General features: G+C 34.4%; 1 pseudogene; it reads left to right on the forward strand.

The window, feature by feature from the left end:
• Nucleotides 1-12509, forward strand: part of LOC134273065 (uncharacterized) — a 34491-nt pseudogene extending 21982 nt beyond the window's left edge.
• Nucleotides 12510-19881: the final 7372 nt, after the last annotated feature.

A 19881-nucleotide genomic window follows, 5' to 3' on the forward strand; every position in this document is an offset into this window, starting at 1 on the left:
TTTTTTGACAATTTTCCTGAACATGGCAATCTTAATTTGTAGCAGGAATGTCAAGCACAAGGCAATTAACTCTACAGCGGTTTTATGGACTTTTCTTATGAAAGACAAATCTTTCCAATTTTCAAAAAACATTCGTTTTATATAGGTTCCTTAACAATTTCTGTAATTAGGTGTAGTTCATTAATTCCGCCTTATATTAATCGTCTTAGTAGAGACAACATTTAACAATTTTCAGAATATATTGACTGTGCTTGATTTTAAAGTGAATTTGTTTCCGAGTTTTTTTGGAAAGTGCACGCAGTTTTCATTTAATTTATGTGTATGGAAATAGAACTCGATTATTTCTGCACTCATTATCATAAACTGTATTTTGCATCATTTTGTACGGCCTTCATATTCCATACAATGAATAACTAAAGTACTTTTTATACACTAGGATACAATTGCACTGCTCCGGACGGATCATTCGTACAATATGGAACAAAATACTTCATGGACAATAGCACAGCCTGCCACTGTCTGGGACGGAAAACAAACGAAACAGCTGTGTGTGAAGTAGTCAATTCTACCACAAAAATTGTTCAACAAATAGTGGGGTAAAGCCTAATCATACCTTTATAAGATGTATTATTAAAATTATTGATGACCAACTGTGTTGTTCAATAATTTATAGCATTTGTAATTGTGAAGATTGCTGCATTATTGGGAATTAAAGAAAATTATGATTGTCCCATTACTCATGGATTGCATGTTATTATTTGTAAATATAGGGAGATGATATTCCAACGGCTCTTGAGTCTTAGATGTTGTTTACAGGTTTATTCGAAAACTAATACATGTAGATTCTGTTCGACTGAATCGGAAAAGCAAATGGAAATACACTAACCCTAACCCTAACCCTAACCCTAATGTAACACTATTTAAGCCCTACTAATATGTACTGTTTTTCTTTGACTGCGAATCTGGAAAAGAAACAATACTTACACGTATATGGCGAAATATACAGAAAAACTATATGTACTTGTAAAATTTTACATTGTAATTGAATTTTTAGGGGATGCTCATTGCTCCATGGCACCCGATCCAACATCTGGTGTATTAAATATTGGAGATATTGCTCTGCTCTTGTTTTTTTTTATTACTTTTGATCTTGAATACCGTTCTTTCTCCAGATGTTCCAATTCATATTCTTTGTTGAAGGTGACATGTACATGCCCAATTTATTTAAAATCACTTATTATTTTATGGAAATGAATATACGTCAACTCGATTTTGAAGAATAAGATGTGTTTGTGAAACACTTATAACCCTTATAGCACACCATGGAACTTCAACGTCAAGCAATCAAAAATAAATATTGTTAGCAAATATTTACATTCACTGAATATGTTCCCCTTTATTTCTTCAGAAAACCCATTGCGTTAATCACTGCATGAACTACAGTAGGCATGCCACCTGTACATATTTCTTGATCAGTGGCTGTTCCATCAATGAAACGAATAAGGACGTTCGCATCACTAATACAATAATAAATCTTTTTAATCTTACTTTAAATGATTATTTAAACAGATATAAATATAAACAATAAAATACTTTCTTTGCTTGTTATTACTGGAATTAACGGACGCAGCTATTGCAGAAAAAAATTAATATTACACGCTTACGCGGGTTATGTATTTTTTTCTGCAATAGCTGCTTCCGTTAATTCCAGTAAGAACAAGCAAAGAAAGCATTTCATTGTTTAAATGCCATGTTTTGTCTCTCCACAAATAATGAAAAGGGAAACCTGTAGCACATGTAATACATTTATAAAATATGAAAGCACCAGAATTAACTGTTCAAAAGTTGCAGTCGAAAAACACCACCGTTAGTTAATGTCAAAGAATCAGAAGAAATGGAAATCAAGGGTACATATTACCACAAGAAATTAACCTGTGAAATATGAAAGCCCTAACACATAGTTTTTGTTTACAATGCATTGAATATCACTTATGTCTTTGGTGAATGCGTATTCATCAAAAATGACGTAATTTTATGGCTAGTCAATGCATTGTGCGGTCACAAAATGCGTCAATTTCCTCATATTCTGAAAAAGTCTACGAAATCGGCCAATTTTTAAAGCTATTTTTCGATATTTAATATAGAGTGCAACCTCTGATCTGATATATGCAACTAGTAATTGATAGAACTGTTTCTGAGGATAAAAAGACATGTTTTATTTTTTAGATCAGAGAGTGCGCTCATACTATTTTTCTTCACTGAAAGTACTCAATTATACCTCTTTACCTAAAAATTCAAGAACATTGCAATTTCATAAAGCCAGTTTTCCGAGACCTGGACATTAAGGAGAAAATTTTTAATAGAATATGAAAAAAAACATAATGTCTCTATTTTATTTTCATGCTTCAAATGAACAATCACGTGTTTATCAATCAATTGGTATATCTACAGGGTCATTCTATGTATAAAGTGAACCGACTTCTTTTTCTTTTCTGTGAACTTTGAAAAAGCTATATTATTTTGATTAAACATGATAAATGGATTATTCCTTTCTTTCGTTCTTACATTACCAAGACTTTTCATTGAAATTGAAAATCATCCAGTTGTAGCGCAGAAAGAATAATGTTATTTTCTCTGTCGCTACTGTATTCATAGAACGTCCCTTGGTAAAATTTAGAATTAAATTGGAGGGTATATGACTCTTTTATAGCCATTAATAAATAATAAACGCGTAAACACAAAGCCAAGAATGGGAACGTCATTGGACGTCATGGAACAACGAGCTGCTAAAAGTCATGTAAGCAGACGGGAAAATGTCTACAAAAATAAGATTAAAATACAGTGGACCCTCATTTATCCGGACGCTTTGGTTCCCAGTCAATTTGTCCGGATATGTGAAACATCCGGATATCTGAATCACCAGTTAACAAGACAGAATAACATTTAAAAATTTCGTTCCGATAGAAAAAAGTCCGGATACTGAAGCATTCGGATATCTGGCGTCCGGATATCTGAAGGTCCACTGTAGTTCTAGATGCTACTGGAAATTACCTACAGGTACAAGGGACAAAAGTATTGAAAAGGTTGTAGCTTCATTAGATGTTGTTGACTACAAAATATGACATTATTTTTTTCACAGCAAACATTGGAATTAGTAGTAATGAGGTCACCTATGGAGACACAGTGATATTGGTTACAAATGCCACATGGTATCCGTCTTTCAATGTGACAGGATTTCAATGGAGTAAAAACGGACAGGAGCTTGACAACAACAGCAGGAAGTTTAAAATAGGGAATCTACCACTTCCTTCACTAACCATTTATAATGCCACATTTGAGGACGCTGCATTGTATAGAATAGAGGTGTACATTGTATAGAATAGAGGTGTACATTACACATTATGGGTTCGAGGATACAGCTTATGAAAAGTACAACCTAATAATTTCTGGACGTAAATATTTTTTTCTCCTTATAATTGGATTAAGAAGGTAACTGACCGAAAGATTCAAGAAAGGGATCCTTAGAATTTGTAAAATATTCAAAACAAAACATAAAAAAAAAAAATTAGAAAAGCATTTTGAATAATCAAGAAAATTTGGCAATTTCTTTTTATCCCTTTTTTCCTTTTAAAGAAAACTTAACATTCCATATTTGATATGTATTTTCCTTATAAATTATGAGTAAAAGAACATAATTTGTCAATATTTTTTTTTTTATAAATTATCTTTATGTAATAAAATAGTTAAGGGTTAACAACCCTCCCCTTACGATTTCTACCTCGTGTTTTTTTTTTATTTCATTATTATTTGCTTCATATAACCTTCATATTTGCTTCCTATAACCACTCGTAGAACAAATTAAACATTTTTTTACTACTTGTAATTTTTTGAATTCTTACTCACTTAAAAGCAGGATTATTCATCATGTAACTTCATATATAAATGTTTACACTGCATGATATAAAGGCATAAAAATCATTTATGTAGTAAATACCTCAACATTATTATGTTTCGGTTCATGATCAACAAATCAGTACAGAACGTCATGTATATGCAAATTATTCATTTTGCTGAATCAAAAAGTGATAAACAGACGCTAAGCAAAGTACATAATGTGTGTAGTAGAAAATAAAACGAAAAGAAACAAAATTTTGTACACACACAAATTCAAAATAAAAACGACGAAAAAAATATAAATATAACAAACATTGATCGATCCAAAAGAATCTTTAAAAGTATACACGCTATAACTTGCGCCAGGTTAATTACGATTGGAAATTGAAATAATTTGTTTATCAAAAGTGAAGAAAATACTGTAAATTACACAATTAAAATTAAACGCGTTACAAAGTTATCAAATTATTATTATTTATTATCCTGCAAGGAAAAAAAATAGCTATTTTTAAATAAACCCATCACGTGACGCTGTCTCTACTTTTAGATTGATAAACGCACGTGGCGTAAAGAAAACAAGGTAGGCAGTTTGAGATACTACTCACTTTCGATGTGGATGGCAAGCGTCTAACTCTTAATGGTACTTATCTTTTAATGTATTAAGTATCAACCTTCTTCTCTGTTATGACGCATATTGACCTTATATCAATAATTGTTGTCAAAATGCAACATACCTCGTTGTCTGTGATTTCTCGTGGACATGTGTTTCTATATATAGGCCTACTGTTTACGCACTTCCTTTATCAATATTCATGAAAAGACTGAAATCTTAATTCCTAGATATGTTTAATTGTTTTGTTATTACAACGACATCTATAGTACAATTTTGTGGAAAGTATTATTTTTCACCACACTTCATGTGTTTTAAATGAATAATTATTCTGTTTCACACAAAATTCGGCGTTCATATAGCGTATACGACTTTAAATAAATCGGAGGGATATTAAACACGTGTCCAGAAACTCCGGAGACGAAATAAGGTGTCAGGAATGATGATTAAGCAATGAATAAAAAGGGTATAGATTGTTATGTTTGTTTTTGTTGATGGAGTAAATTGAAGCTTTACAAGAAAAAAAAATTTGTAAAGTAAATTACTTAAATACTATAAACCAACCTTTATTTGCAACGACTTTAATTTGCGATTAACTCGGGGTAAACTAGTTAGCGACGATTAATTTTTGCGAGCAAGCCTTTCTTGGATCTTTCTCAATAGAAACAGAGACGATAAGTACCAGACCGCGGCGAAAAAAATGGCGATTTCGCGGCCCTCGCGAATTTGGCGAAAATTTTTCACCCGAGAATAAAAGTCGGATTACAGTATTTGTTTTCTTGTGCGTTCTTAACTTTAATTTTAAAATATGTATCTTTTATAAAATACAAATCTTTTCTTTCAGACATTCCCGTCACAACATTGAAGATAAGTCACCCAGGACGCCGGCTTGGTGAATCCCTAGATATCATTTGTGAATTGCTAGAACCCCCATGTCCTAATATAATGTATTACAGATTAGAGAGAAAAAAACAGTGATTGTCACCTGAAATACTTCAAGAAATGTCTGCAAATGAAACATTTGATAACACATCGGTATTCATGGCACAATTGTTTACTCAATACGTCACCATTTTGGATTATTCTGAGTATAGATGTATTACAACAAACCTGATTTCTACAGAAGTGTCTTCTCACTATTTGAATATCAAATCAGGTTTGATATATATTCTTTTCAACAGAAATATCAAATCAGTGTAAAAATAATAATAAACACAGGAGGTTTTGTAAACCTAGACAAGAGAGGAGTTCTAATTAGTAAGACATTAAGATATTCGAACTTCCTTCTTTTTTTATCGCCCTAACTAAAAATCTGCTTAATTAATGAAAGAAGACAGTTTTTTAAAAAAGTTTTTTAATTAAAGGGGACATTTACATTATTATGTTTTCTAGGAGAATCAAAACACCAAGGGCATGTTTACATACCATACCTTGATAAAGTGCTTTATAGAACATTCACACTAAAATCTTATTACGACGCAGAAAAGGAATGCCAAAAAAGAAACGGGACATTATACCAGATAACGTCATTGGAGCGCCAGATATATTTAGAAAAACTGTTCAGAGGTAGGTAAAAAAGGTCCCAACTCTTATGTCTTAAATGTCCATGTTTGCTGTGAACTTCTTTTTTATAAATTTGTTTTATGAAATTTTAATTTTGAATACTGTACGTTATCTTCATATACTGTAAACGTATTATATTTGGCTGTTTATTCTTTTAATTAGCGCCTTTGGCGGAAAGAAACCTCCGCTAATTCAAGTACAAAGCTAGATGTCTTACATATATACTCATAAATAAGAACATTTAGAAATGCGCTAAATCAAATCTACGCTAACCTGTTCAAAAGTCAGATTCCACCAAACATAGTACGCGCCAAATATAATACATTTACAGTATATGATAACTTAATGATTTAAAATAAAATCATCTTTCTTCAAATATTAACCCTTCGTGGTAATATGAGACATATAAGTAAATTAATGTACATGTAAGATATATATTAAATTATAAAGGAAAAATTCTAGCTTCATCAGATGGCGCAGTGTTTAGGGCTCCTGAGGAAATGATAGGGATTAACAGGTCTGGACGATTTCTAAATGTGGAAGTCAAGAGATGATACACATTGGGATAAATAAATGAAAATTTCTTCAAATTAAAGGCGATCTCAAACAGTGAAAATTAAGTGAAGGAGAAAGTCCGAAAACTGTCTATTCTGTGAGAGAAAGAACTGTTCGAGGCCCGAAGGGCCGAGAATAGTTTTTTTCTCTCACAGAATGGACAGTTTGAGGACTTTATCCTACTTAAAACATTTTCTCTATTGTAAACTTAATAAACTGTCCCAGGTGATGGTAATGTATTTGCTTTGATTACGTCACACACCTGATTGTCCAGAGAGTGAGAGAAGAAAAGAATATAGCTGTATTGTTTAACCTAATGGACAGTGCCAGGTAAATTTAGATTTAAATGATAGCTCACTTGATTTCTGACCACTTCCCATGTAAAGCTTTATGAAAGAGGATGCATATTTCTCCAAAATACAGAAAAAAGGTCGGTAAATATTCAAAAGTAGGTAGACACAAGCAGAAGCCTGTAGGTATGCAGAATCTGAAGTTAGTGTTCAAGTTTTGACAAAAAATTGCAATTTTTGTGAAAAATCAGGATTTAAGGGATACATATACGAAACATTCTTCGAGAACAACACTGGCGACCCGCTTGTATGAAGCTGAGATTATGAACAGCTAATAACAGGAAAAACGGGCCACAAGTCTATTACAGTTTTATCTTACAATTAAACCAACAATGAATAGTAGCAGAGAGTAAATGAAATAATCCATGGAAATATGGGGATTCAGATGATGGCAAGTGTATGAAAAAGATGTAAATTTGTTATCCCTGTCCCAAAAATGATTCCACCTGCAGTACATCTAGTGAGGTTATCATTTCATCGGGAAATATGCCTTAATTCTCTTTAAGAATTTAAATTGTTGTTGGATATTTTTTTTAAACATCCATGGAATGGATCAACTACGTGGAATGGATCCATGGAATGGATCAACTGTTGTGAAGAGGATGAGATGTTTGTTTATTTATAAAAAAAATTCTGGATGTGGATGTTTTAAAATCATTATCCATCAGGATATTACATTTTTGCATTGGATTTTTCACTTCCAAAGAGGATATACTGTTGAAGCTTTCAAATACATGTACAAATTTTTGATATTCATGCATAATTGTGTATTGAATTAAAAAAAAATTGTTACTTCTTTTCATTACTAATGAACATGATAAAGTTCAGAAAATGTTTTGCATTTTATGTATTGTTTTCAACATTTAAAACCTGTACATTAAGTTACCTGTAATTGTACATTAAGTTGACGAAAAGCTGTAGATTAAGTTAAGAAATGAAAATTTTGTCAACTTAATGTACAGTTACAGGTGACTTAATGTACAGGTTTTAAATACTTAAATATATTATGCTATATAATGTACTAAAAACACAAAGGATTACAAAAATGTTTTAAAATTTGCTTAAATTATTGCTATGATAGTTTATGAGGGTTGCAATCAGTGGGAAAACAATAAAAATTCTCCGACAGCATTTCAAAGGATGATCTAATTTTACTGATAATCTCAGTATGCACATGTGTATACTGTTGATTTAATAAATATATGTATTTTCTGAGAGAGATGAAATACTCTAGCGTTTAATTCTGAAAATCATCATTCTCAGAATACTCTCTATGTAAGATATCTAATTTATTAATTACTTAGTGTGTAGATCCAGCAATTTTATTAATCATGTAATAAATTATGAAAAAAAATGTTGCAGAAACCTGGACCTCAACTTCGGGTCACACGTATGCTTTTATTTCTGGAGAACGTCTCAATAACGATTGGAAAATAAACAATTCCGTTCCAAGTTTTACGTACTGGAATGTCCTCTTCCCAGATAATAACGATTACCATAACTGCATCGCACAGTATATAATTCCAAGTTACAGATGGATTAATGTTCCTTGTACAGACGAGTTTCTTTAAATATTGGTGTTTTATGAATAGAATATAATCTTTTTATCTGTGATTTTTGTTCTTCTGAACCAAAAGCTTTGATGAGCTGTATTGAACAAGGATGTACGATGTGTCCATTATTATCAGGGAAAAAACATTCAGTGACACCAAATATTCGTTTGGAAGCGAAATAAATGTATTTGACAAATCACATGCACCTCTAAAGACCAGTCATGCAATGTTAAACTATATAAAATCTATCACGTGTCTTAACTCTCAGGGTAAAGCCTAAATCACACTGTTACGGTAATAGGCACGAATTGCAGCGGTTCATCCTGATTTTATAAACCGTATGGAATCGTAATGCTAATACCAGTTTTTGGCGCGAAATACAAACAAAACGGTTGAATGGTTCAAAAAGGTTTGGACTCGGTTTCATTAAGGACCATGCCGTTCACGCTACGGAAACTGTTACGAACAACCACGGTATCCCGTAGCGATACCTTATAATGCGAGGGTCTCACTATTGATTGTTAAGCTACGGTTACGACCAATCAAGTTAATGCTACAACGCCCCACGGCACATGTACGAGAATGTCACAAATGATGATTTTTTACGACGTCTTATGTCTAGGCAAGACATTGGGGAAAATGTAATCATAATTAAGGTTCTATGTTCATAGACGCCAGAATTTTTTTTTTCAAAAATACCGATAAAAAGAGGAATCATTGAGAAATCACATGTTACTATTTCATTTCTATTCTTTAAAATACAAGTGGCTCGTTCTAGTTTTTAAATCCTTATAAAAGTTTTTTTTTCAGATAACTCTTATGTATGAGAAATACAAGCAGATGTGTTAAAGGCTAAGGAAATTTATTCAATATTTCTTGATGTATTCTATTGTAATATTTTAGTTTATTCACTTTTACAATAAAATCATTTACAATGTGTTTTCATTCAATATTTCGGTGATTTATTTCAGATCAAGTTACGTTGCCAAGATACTCTTCCTTTAAATTGGTGTAGTAACTAGGGTCCTGACATAATTTTTACCGTGATTTACTGTTTATTTTTACAATAATCCTCTATATTTTGTTTTTAGTTTCCACCTTACTGTGAGGCAGCGCATCTCCCAAACGCCACGATAGAACCCGGATCTACTTATATTTTTACCCGTCGAAATTACAGCTGTATCGGGGGAAATAAAGTGACCACTTACCTTGAATGCCGTGAGCATCTACAGTGGGAAGGAGGCTGCGAACGTAAATTTTTTTAGACAAAAACGTGTCTGTAATTGAAGGGTTATATAAAAAGTCATAAACAGACAAAGCTTTCTGAAATGTGTTTTTTATTAAAGGCTTTGAGATATTTTTTTGAGAAAAAGAAAATAGTTTCTTTTTGATTGATGATCTAGTGATTATTCGCGTTTAAGTATATCGTAAAATACCATGGATTCGTTAAAAGTGTGCTGCGAGTTAACATAGCAGTAAAACATTTTACTTTTTTCTTGTTCTTTTAGCTATTATTTGTCCTATACCGGAAGGTGTTCATTCTCATGCACTGGTAAACAAAACATATTACTTTAACGAAACCATTGAGTTCCAGTGTGATTATGGTTTCAAAGAGGACTCGGGGATGGCATCGTTAATATGTGGAGAAAATAATACATGGAATAATGAACCCCTCAAGTGTACAAGTATGTCAATTTTGATCACATTTCAGCGTACATGTTTTCAGACGATACTATCTTATTTTCGAGAAAAAAATAATTTACAAATTTTATTCCATTCTTTTACTTGGATTCTTGCAGAAAATCTAAATTATGTACTAAATCAAGAAGTTTTTCAAAGCAATTTCCAAAAGGACAAATAAAAAAAATAAAGTTTACGAAGTTGGCGTTAACCAAAAATATTTAAAATAACATTCATGGTGAAATTTACATAATTGAATGTGGACTATAAACTTATATGTTCATTGGAACTGATGACTTTTGTTTTACTTTTTTTCCATCATTATTAAATTATTAAATATTTGAATGATTCAATGATACATTTCATTCAAATATTTAATAAAAATGCTTAATTTTGCTAGAGGTTTAAGGTCTCTCATTGTAGGGAAAGTATGTGATGTTGTCAATGTCACCAATGCCAGAATAATAAACACGATTATGACGACAACTGCACTACCATTTGGAACAAGCATCGAATATGAATGCTTACCTGGATTTATTTTATCATCTGGAGGATATAATAACACATGCTTAATTTCAGGAACCTGGTCCAATCTACCTGTGTGTACTGGTAAATATATTTATATATTTTTTTAAGAAAATTCACAGTATATTGTGATTGATTGATTGTATACTGTTTAACGTCCCTCTCCAGAATATTTCACTGATATGGAGACGTCACCATTGCCGGTGAAGGGCTGCAAATTTAGGCATATGCTCGGCACTTACGACCATTGAGCAGGGAGGGATCTTTATCGTGCCACACGTGCTGTGACACGGGCCCTCCGTTTATGCGGTCTCCATCGAAGGACTGCCCCACCTAGTCACCTTTTACGATAAGCAAGGGGATACTGAGAACTTATTCTAACCGGGATCCCCACGGGTCTATAACTCAATAGTATGCAGGCTTCCGTACCTGTGCACAGTCAGAAAATCTTTCCAAACTCTGAATTAATAATGTTAATTTTATACGTTATTGCATGTACAGTATTGTTCAGAAATTTTCATGATTTTATCTGGATTGATAATTCTCTGAAGAGCCTCATCTTTTCAAAAAAAATCTATCAAAAGTGAAGGTCACTAAAGGAACGTTTTCATTTTAACTAATTCATTGGAAAAGATAAGCACATGGAACTACAAAATATAAAAATTATATTTACTTATTTTGTTTACGTCTCATACATTTGCAAAACTATCTCTTTGCATATTTTAATGTATCCAAATTCCAATACTTCACAGGAACCTATTGTACTTTTCAACATAATAATAACATCTTATAACACCCAAAAAACTTTTTAGCACCAGCCTGTCCGAAGGAGTCTATAAATAACAGTATTTACGTCATCAATCACTTAGACGGATATAATATCTCAGACAATATGTCCCTCTCCTGTAACACGGGGTACCGACACGGAGGGGGTGACCTCAACAGGACCTGTCAGGGTAGCGGGGTCTGGAGCGCTCCACTACCACAGTGTAACAGTAAGTCAAACATGAGAAGATATTCTTCAGTGAACTTAATAAAGATATTTACATTAATAAAAAACAATTTTACACGAGTTTCAAATAATAAGCGTTTATTATTTTAATCTGTTGATGTTAGTATTATTTTTCAATATTTATTTTTGAGAAAATTCAAATATCTTTCGAATGAATAATTCAGAGGTCTGCTTAAGCTTGATAGAAAAATGAGACCTGAAAATAAATGTTTTTTTCTTTCTATTTAAATATTAAGCTACATGTAGATGTGTTCACCATTGTAAGAAAATATGTATGATTTGGTGAAAACAAAAAAAGATCACTCTGAGTGCTAAAAAAATTAAAAGGAATATCAAATTTATAATACATGTCTGCACGTATTTTGTAGGATGCACGTGCCCGTGTGATCGGGTTCATCCAGTCCAGAACCTAACGGCAGAGGAACTCAACAACAAAATAGAAGAATTGAAAAAAGAACTAGTGGTCAACACTCGGACTCTGTCAAGTTTTATAAGGAAACGAACGAGTGCTTCTGACGAGCGTCCGTCAGCCACTGGAGTGGGGGTTATTTTAGGGGTCGGGATATTAACTTTTATTTGTGCGATCATTTTTATTCCAGATATCCCTAAACTATAACACGATCTCAGAAGTAGTGCTGTAATACAATATTTAAAGAGAAGATTTTTTTCTCGATAATATTTTTAAATATTATTATTGTTTTTATCTTTGAAAAGGCTATATCTGTGATACTTTAAAATTCAAAGAAACTCTCTCAAGATAGGCATTGAAAGGCCTGAATCTAGCAATAGATATTTCCCATTTTGTAGCATTATTGGATGTCTAAATAGTGATATATCCTCTTCGTCGTATTCCATATTGTGTACCAGAAATATGCAGGGGTGGGGGCTTTATAAAATGAATAATATGAAATAAAGTAAATGGAAACATCAATTATTTAAATTTTTCAAAAACACGTTTCCTACCCAAAAATGATCAGGATAAAAAGTTAACATTGTTGAAAAATAAAAGAATATAATTATTTAGGCATTAAATATGACAGTCAACGGAACATAACTCTTGCTTTATTTAGGCTAATAGAAAACTACTGTTACATGCACATGTATCTATTTTTGGAATATTTTTTTTTCTGTTGTGATGAGTTATTTGCCATTTTGAGGAGGTTTACCAAATGTCACTATAATGTTACATAGAGTGTTTTTGTAAGAATGCCATGTGTGTTGATATATTTATAAGCTTATGTATTACTCTCTATATAATTTTTTTTTTTACAAATTACAGTTTAATGTTAATTTAATATTTCATTTCCATTTTTTAAAAACCCAGCATGAAATGTTGTTGTTATTAGAAATAAAAAAAGCATATATTTTATTGAAGAAAATTTTTCAAATAAATTTTTAAAAAAATAATGTGTAGATTTTATGCTAATGACTGGTTCTTGGTAATGAAAATAAAACAAAGTGATAAATGACAGGTTATTTAATTTGACATACGGTCTAAACAATGGGTTAGTCATACAGAAGATTTGTAAGTGAAGGACAAATGCTATATATATTGTAATGGTGGAAGATTTATTTTTGTATATTTATTATATTATTCTTGTGTATTATTATTACTACTATAGATAACTATATTGCGTAATACATATTATTCAGTCGGGAACGTTGCTGGCGCAGCGCGTGGGTCAGGCCGTTCTTAGTAACGCCAGTGACCGGCCTGACCACCGTGATACGCCTGAAGCAGTCTCAGCTAGGCACCAGTAGTCGACGGACGTACATCAATTTTATCGTTATTCATATAGGTAATAATCTTCCACCAATCCCCAGATTTCACTTGTTATTTATATATTTATTACCTGATTGTTTAACTTATTAAACCTGTAAAACGTTATTATCGTTTTTGTCACTGTAAATCGCAGAACTTTGGGATTATTATGGAAACACACCAAGTTTCCCGTTACATTTTTGGGGGCTCGTCCGGCGATTTACAGTTGATCAAAATTGAAAAATCATTTTAAACAACCGTTAAATTAAAAAAAAAAATTATAGAAAGAAATTATGGCTTCAGCAACAAAACTTTTTAGTGACATGTCCAACAGATTTAAGCGTTGGTTAAGACCTAGCTTTCTTGATTCTCGCCAAGACTGCGAATCTGAACAAATCGGCGGATCTAACAGAAACGGAAATGTTTCAATCGAAACTCGGAATGAGTTCTGTAGGAGAGAAAGCGTTGACGATGTAGGGTCATTCATTAATTACATAAACAATGATGGAAATGACATACCTGCTAGGCCTAAATGTTCGTTTTACATGGAAAATGATAGCCCTAGCCATAGTCCCAGGATGCGTAGGCGAGAAAAATCCATCCCTAGTTACAATTAGAGATGTTTCTGAATATGAATCGAATCCGAATCTGAAAATGAATCTGAAACGAATCTGAATCGGAGGGATTCCGAACCCGATTTGAAAATAGATGTAACTCTAAACTATACACTGAGAGTATGATTACTAATTTGTTATCATTGATAAATCAATAAATACTTGCAACCTGTATAAAACATTAATTAATGTGTGTGTAGAACCCCCCCCCCCCCCCCCTCAACAGATATCCTGAAAGAAATAAGTATATGATTTTATTTGTATTACTATATGGATGTTACAAATAAATTGATCGATTGATTGATTGTATGTTGTTTAATGTCCCTCTCGAGAATTTTTCACTCATATGGAGACGCCACCACTTGCCAGTGGAGGGCTACAAATTTGTCCTGTGCTCGGCACTCAGGGCCTTTGAGTAGTGAGAGATATTTTTCGTGCCAGCACCTACTGCGATACAGAGCCTCAGTTTATACGGTCGCATCCGAAGAACCGGTCTCCACGTCCAACAGTGGGATTCAAACCGTATTGACTACTTACTTCGCGACTCTAGAGCAGACGTTCTAACCATTACGCCTCCAAATTAATTGAAAATGAGAGTCTATCATGTTCGCTAGATTCATTTTTTTCTCATGGGCTAAGGAGTGTACTTGTATTTGAAATTTCAACGGCGAATCAGATTTTGCGAAGGTATGCGACGAAGGGAAGGGGGGGGGGGATCAATGAATCCCATGGGCATTCTCTTCGACCAAATTTAATCGCCGAAATATGGCTGAAATATTGCCGATTCGGCGTAAAACATTTATCAATTAATCAATCAATCGACCAAATTTGGGTATCGCCAGATATTCAGATATATGGGCGGTGACATGTTCGCGAGAGATGGGTATGTGAATCCCAAGCATTGCATACAGTTTAATGAAAAACAATCAAAGAGAGGGGCTACTTTGAAATTTTGCTCTCTTAGTCGCTACAGACCATCTTCTCATTTGAAGACGTCGAAATTAATTATATGATACAAGGTCTAAAAGAACTGGGGAAAACTTAGGGGAGAGTTCCCCACCCTTTCTATTAATTTTCGCATTGTAAACTTCACAATATTTACATTTCCAATGTCTTTTACAGAGATAAAATTACAAATAGTTAATGTACTTTATTTACTACATAAATGTACTGGTTCATAAAAATGTGCTGTTAAAAAAATCACGTGCAGGGCAGGACAAATTGAAAGACAAGAAGCAGGGCTTGTAGCACGTGGATTGGCGGAATCAAGAACATGTTGGGAAAACTGTCAGATTTTTTTAATTTCATGACGATGATCAATCAATTTGCTTTAGACAAAAAATTAGGCTGCGAGAAAGTGCATGGCCATAGGATAATGTTGTTTTCAAACATGTCACCGCTCATATATAACAGAATTTCTCGCGATATCCAAATTTGGTCAAAGAGAATTAAAATCCCATAAACATGCCAATGGGGGACTATTGATATGCCTTCCCCCTCTGTTGCCCCCCTTAACAAAATCCCTGCATGTATGGTTCGATTGTTGGCTGTCGAAATTTATGTTTTATACATATACATGTTACAAGTATTTATTGATATATCAAAGACAAAAAATCAGTAATCATACTCTCAGTGTATAATTTAGAGTTATGTCTATTTTCAAATCGGGATCGGAATCCCTCCGATTCAGATTCGTTTCAGATTCATTTTCAGATTCGGATTCGATTCATATTCAGAAACATCTCTATTATCAATATGATCGTGGACTGACACATGAACAAAATGTTCATCATTTCTCACAAAATGTTCCCAATCATAGTTTTTCTGATCAGAATGCGACATGTTCGCTACAAAGTCTGTCGTCTCCATGTGAAAATCAGACGCTGAAAACAAAATACAAAAGTCACGTGACCCATGATAGGGATTTAGCAAAGGGGAACAACTACGATTTACATTTTAGAACTAATCGGTATGGTTTTTCACAAAGTACTCCACTGACAAACTGTAGAATCGGTACCCCTCTTGCAAATGATGAAAACATAGCTTCCCTTTATCCGCAATGGGCAGAAGAAGAAAACCCCAAAAATAATTTTTCTTGGGAAAACAGCACCCATGAACCCCTCCCTCAAAATCCAAATCATTATTTGGCACAGAAAATTCCCTGTGAAAGACCAACCCACTCAGAAAATGAAATTCATTTTCGCTCAGATGTGTTAGACCGAAATGGTCAGATACCCTCATCGCAGTTTCCTGAAAAACCAAATCATTATTTGGCACAGAAAATTCCCTGTGCAAGACCAGCCCATTCAGAAAGTGAAATTCATTTTCGCTCAGATGTATTAGACCGAAATGGTCAAATACCCTCATCACAGTTTGTCCGTGAGAACTCAGAACAAACTCCGTGTTTGTCAAAGTCAAAAATTTTTGAAGGTGAAGACCAAGAAATAAATTCATTAAATGGTAGACAAAGAATACAAGCGCCTAATGTAGCGACAGGTGCCCGAAATTCGGTTGGTCCATCACCTTTGAATGAGTACTTATTAGACTCGCGCGAGCGACAGCGAAAACAAAAAGAACCCGATCTTTTTACAGGAGAAAAAGTCGATTGGGCAGACTACATTTGCCACTTTGAGCAAGTTTCCATTTGGAATAAATGGTCGCAGACCGAGAAGGCAGCTCAACTCGCAATGAGTTTACGTGGTTCAGCGCAAAGAATTCTTGGTGACCTGACACAAGCCCAATTAAGTGATTACGAGTTATTAAAATCTGTGTTAACTCAGAGGTTCAATCCTGCTGAACGCGAAACAGCATACCGCTGCGAGTTTCGTAATCGCAGACGACTACCCGGAGAATCAGCTGCTGAGTACGGTTATACTTTAAAGAGAATTGCAAGTCGTGCATTTCCGGAAATACCAATATCATTGCGAGAGAGTATTATTGTCGAACAATATGTCAATGGTCTAAGCAATCAGGAATTAAGGCGTCATGTGCAGTTTGCACACCCAGTCACATTAGATAGGGCAATCTCATTGGCCCTTGAATTTGAGGCATTTGAAGGAATACAGAATATTCCTCGAAAACCGCGAGATACCGAAGCTCAATCTGTAAGAGCTTTAAAATCAAATACCGATGTGAGCAAATCTGAAAGTCGGATCTCTGAAATAGAAAAATCGCTCAACATTTTAAAAAAATCGGTTCAAACTTTGGCCGAAAAAGACAATTCTAATACCAAACGCTCTAATCAAAGCAATCAAAATGACGCGCGCAAGAAAATGAAGTGTTACAATTGCCATCAAACAGGACACATTTCTAGATTTTGTCCACTTAAATCTGAGACGCCTAACATGGCATCAAAACAAACAAACGTTCACTCCGAGCCAAGAATAAGTGATTTAAACTAAACGGGGCTGAGCTCGGGGCCAAAAGCCCAGCCCGAATAAATACAACTGATAATAAATTGACAAGGCCATCTTTTATTAGGTTGTCAGCTATTTCACACAGCTGTTGGTTTGCTAAAGTTGGGATTAGTGATATGAGCGTGAATATGCTCATAGACACGGGCTCATCTGTTTCTCTGCTATCGATGGAGGTATACGAGAAAATGAGTCCTAGTCTAATTTTAACTGAGGTAGCAGATACGTTAACAACAGCAGACGGAGAACCCCTACGTGTTTATGGGAAATGTAATTTTCCTATTTGGATAAATGGATCCAAATTTGATCACCCGATTGTAATTGCGGAATTGGGGGGTCTGTCTGGTATACTGGGGTTGGATTTCCTGTCTGACAACAAAGTCGTGTTGGATACTTGTAGAGGAATATTAATGTCCTCAGAATTTGATATCCAGTTGTATAGGGAAAATAGTTTAGATCACACTTGCGCAAGAGTACTAGTTAGTGAAAAAGCACAAATACCCCCTGAATCTGAGATGTTGCTTTCTTGCAGTATTGAGGGAAACATAACAGATAATACAACTTGCATTATTGAGCAAATAAAAACTTGTGGCCTGGATGAAAAGAGAGAACTTGATGTTCTCATACCCAAATCATTAGTTAAAACTTCTGAATCTTCTGTAGTATTATCTGTTGTAAATCCCACTGACAAGATTGTACACATACCGAAAAATAAACAGTTAGCAACATTAGAACCCGTCGATTCTGTCATAGACGACGAGAAGTGTGAGAATTCCGAAATAAAGGATCTTGAGAATTCTCAAATGACAGACTCTGATATTCCCGATTATTTGAACATAATGTTCAGTAGTGTATCAGACAGACTTTCCATTGACGAGAAAAATAAATTAAAACAATTTATCATGCAATATACTGACATATTTGTCGGACCCGATGGTGACTTAGGTCGAACTGACCTTACCGAACATAAAATTGACACAGGGGGCGCAAAACCGATTAAGCTATCCCCAAGACGACTTCCTATATCTCAGCGAGATGTCGCTGAGCACGAGATAGAAAATATGTTACAGAAAGGAGTAATAGAACCCAGTAATTCTCCATGGGCTTCGCCCATTGTTCTAGTCAAGAAAAAGGACGGGTCAACGCGTTTTTGCGTTGATTATCGGCGCTTAAATGCTGTCACCGTAAAAGACGCGTATCCGCTGCCGAGAGTGGATGAATCTTTTGATTCACTGGCCGGTGCAAAATATTTTTGCACACTCGACTTAGCCAGCGGATACTGGCAAGTGGTTATGCACCCCGATGATAGACAAAAGACAGCCTTTGCTAGTCATAAGGGATTATATGAATTTACGGTAATGCCTTTCGGACTGTCAAATAGTCCGGCCACGTTCGAACGATTAATGGAGATTGTACTTTGCAAACTTCAATGGGAGAAATGTCTCGTCTATTTAGACGATGTCATTGTTTTCGGCAAAACGTTTCGAGAAACTTTAGAGAATCTACGATCAGTTTTCGAACGATTTAGAGGCGCAAAGTTAAAACTCAAACCTAAGAAATGCGTTCTTTTCAAAGACGAAGTGTCATTTCTCGGTCACGTAGTCTCAGCTAACGGCATTCAGTGTGATCCGAAGAAAATCATCGCAATTAAGGAATGGCCGGTACCCGAAAGTATTTCGGATGTGAGAAGTTTTCTGGGACTCGCGTCGTATTATCGTAAATTCATATACAATTTCTCGTCAATCGCTTACCCTTTAACAAGACTAACACAGAAAAACAAATCATTTGAGTGGACTGAGGAAAGCGAAAATGCTTTCACTACTCTTAAAAGGTTACTGACAGATACCCCGATACTATCATATCCTGACATCAAGGAAACGTTTATACTTGATACCGATGCTAGCGCATTTGGCGTTGGTGCAGTCTTATCGCAGATACAAAACGGTCAAGAAAAGGTTATAGCGTACGGAAGTAAAACATTGTCGAAATCTCAAAGCAAATACTGCACTACGTATCGAGAACTTCTGGCTGTTGTAATTTTCATTAAACAATTCAAGCACTATCTTTATGGGAGACATTTTCTCCTTCGCACTGACCATTCTTCGCTGCTTTGGCTTAAGAATTTTAAAGAACCTGAAGGGATGTTAGCCCGATGGCTTTCCTTCCTAGAGACGTACGATTTTGAGATTAGACGTTAGGCACTCTGCGGAAATGCAGACGGTTTATCTAGACGCCCCTCGCGCCGATGTAAGAGGATTGACTGCAACCAATGTTACGGTACCTTGCCCAGCAGCAAAGACAATAGCTCAGAGGAGTCAGATAGGCAAAACAATGCCTGCGTCAAAACCAA

This window comes from Saccostrea cucullata, unplaced genomic scaffold (assembly GCF_032062105.1).
Source record: "Saccostrea cucullata isolate Sc308-1 unplaced genomic scaffold, CSIRO_AGI_Scuc_v1 ctg3532, whole genome shotgun sequence".
NCBI classification, from domain to species: Eukaryota; Metazoa; Mollusca; class Bivalvia; order Ostreida; family Ostreidae; genus Saccostrea; species Saccostrea cuccullata.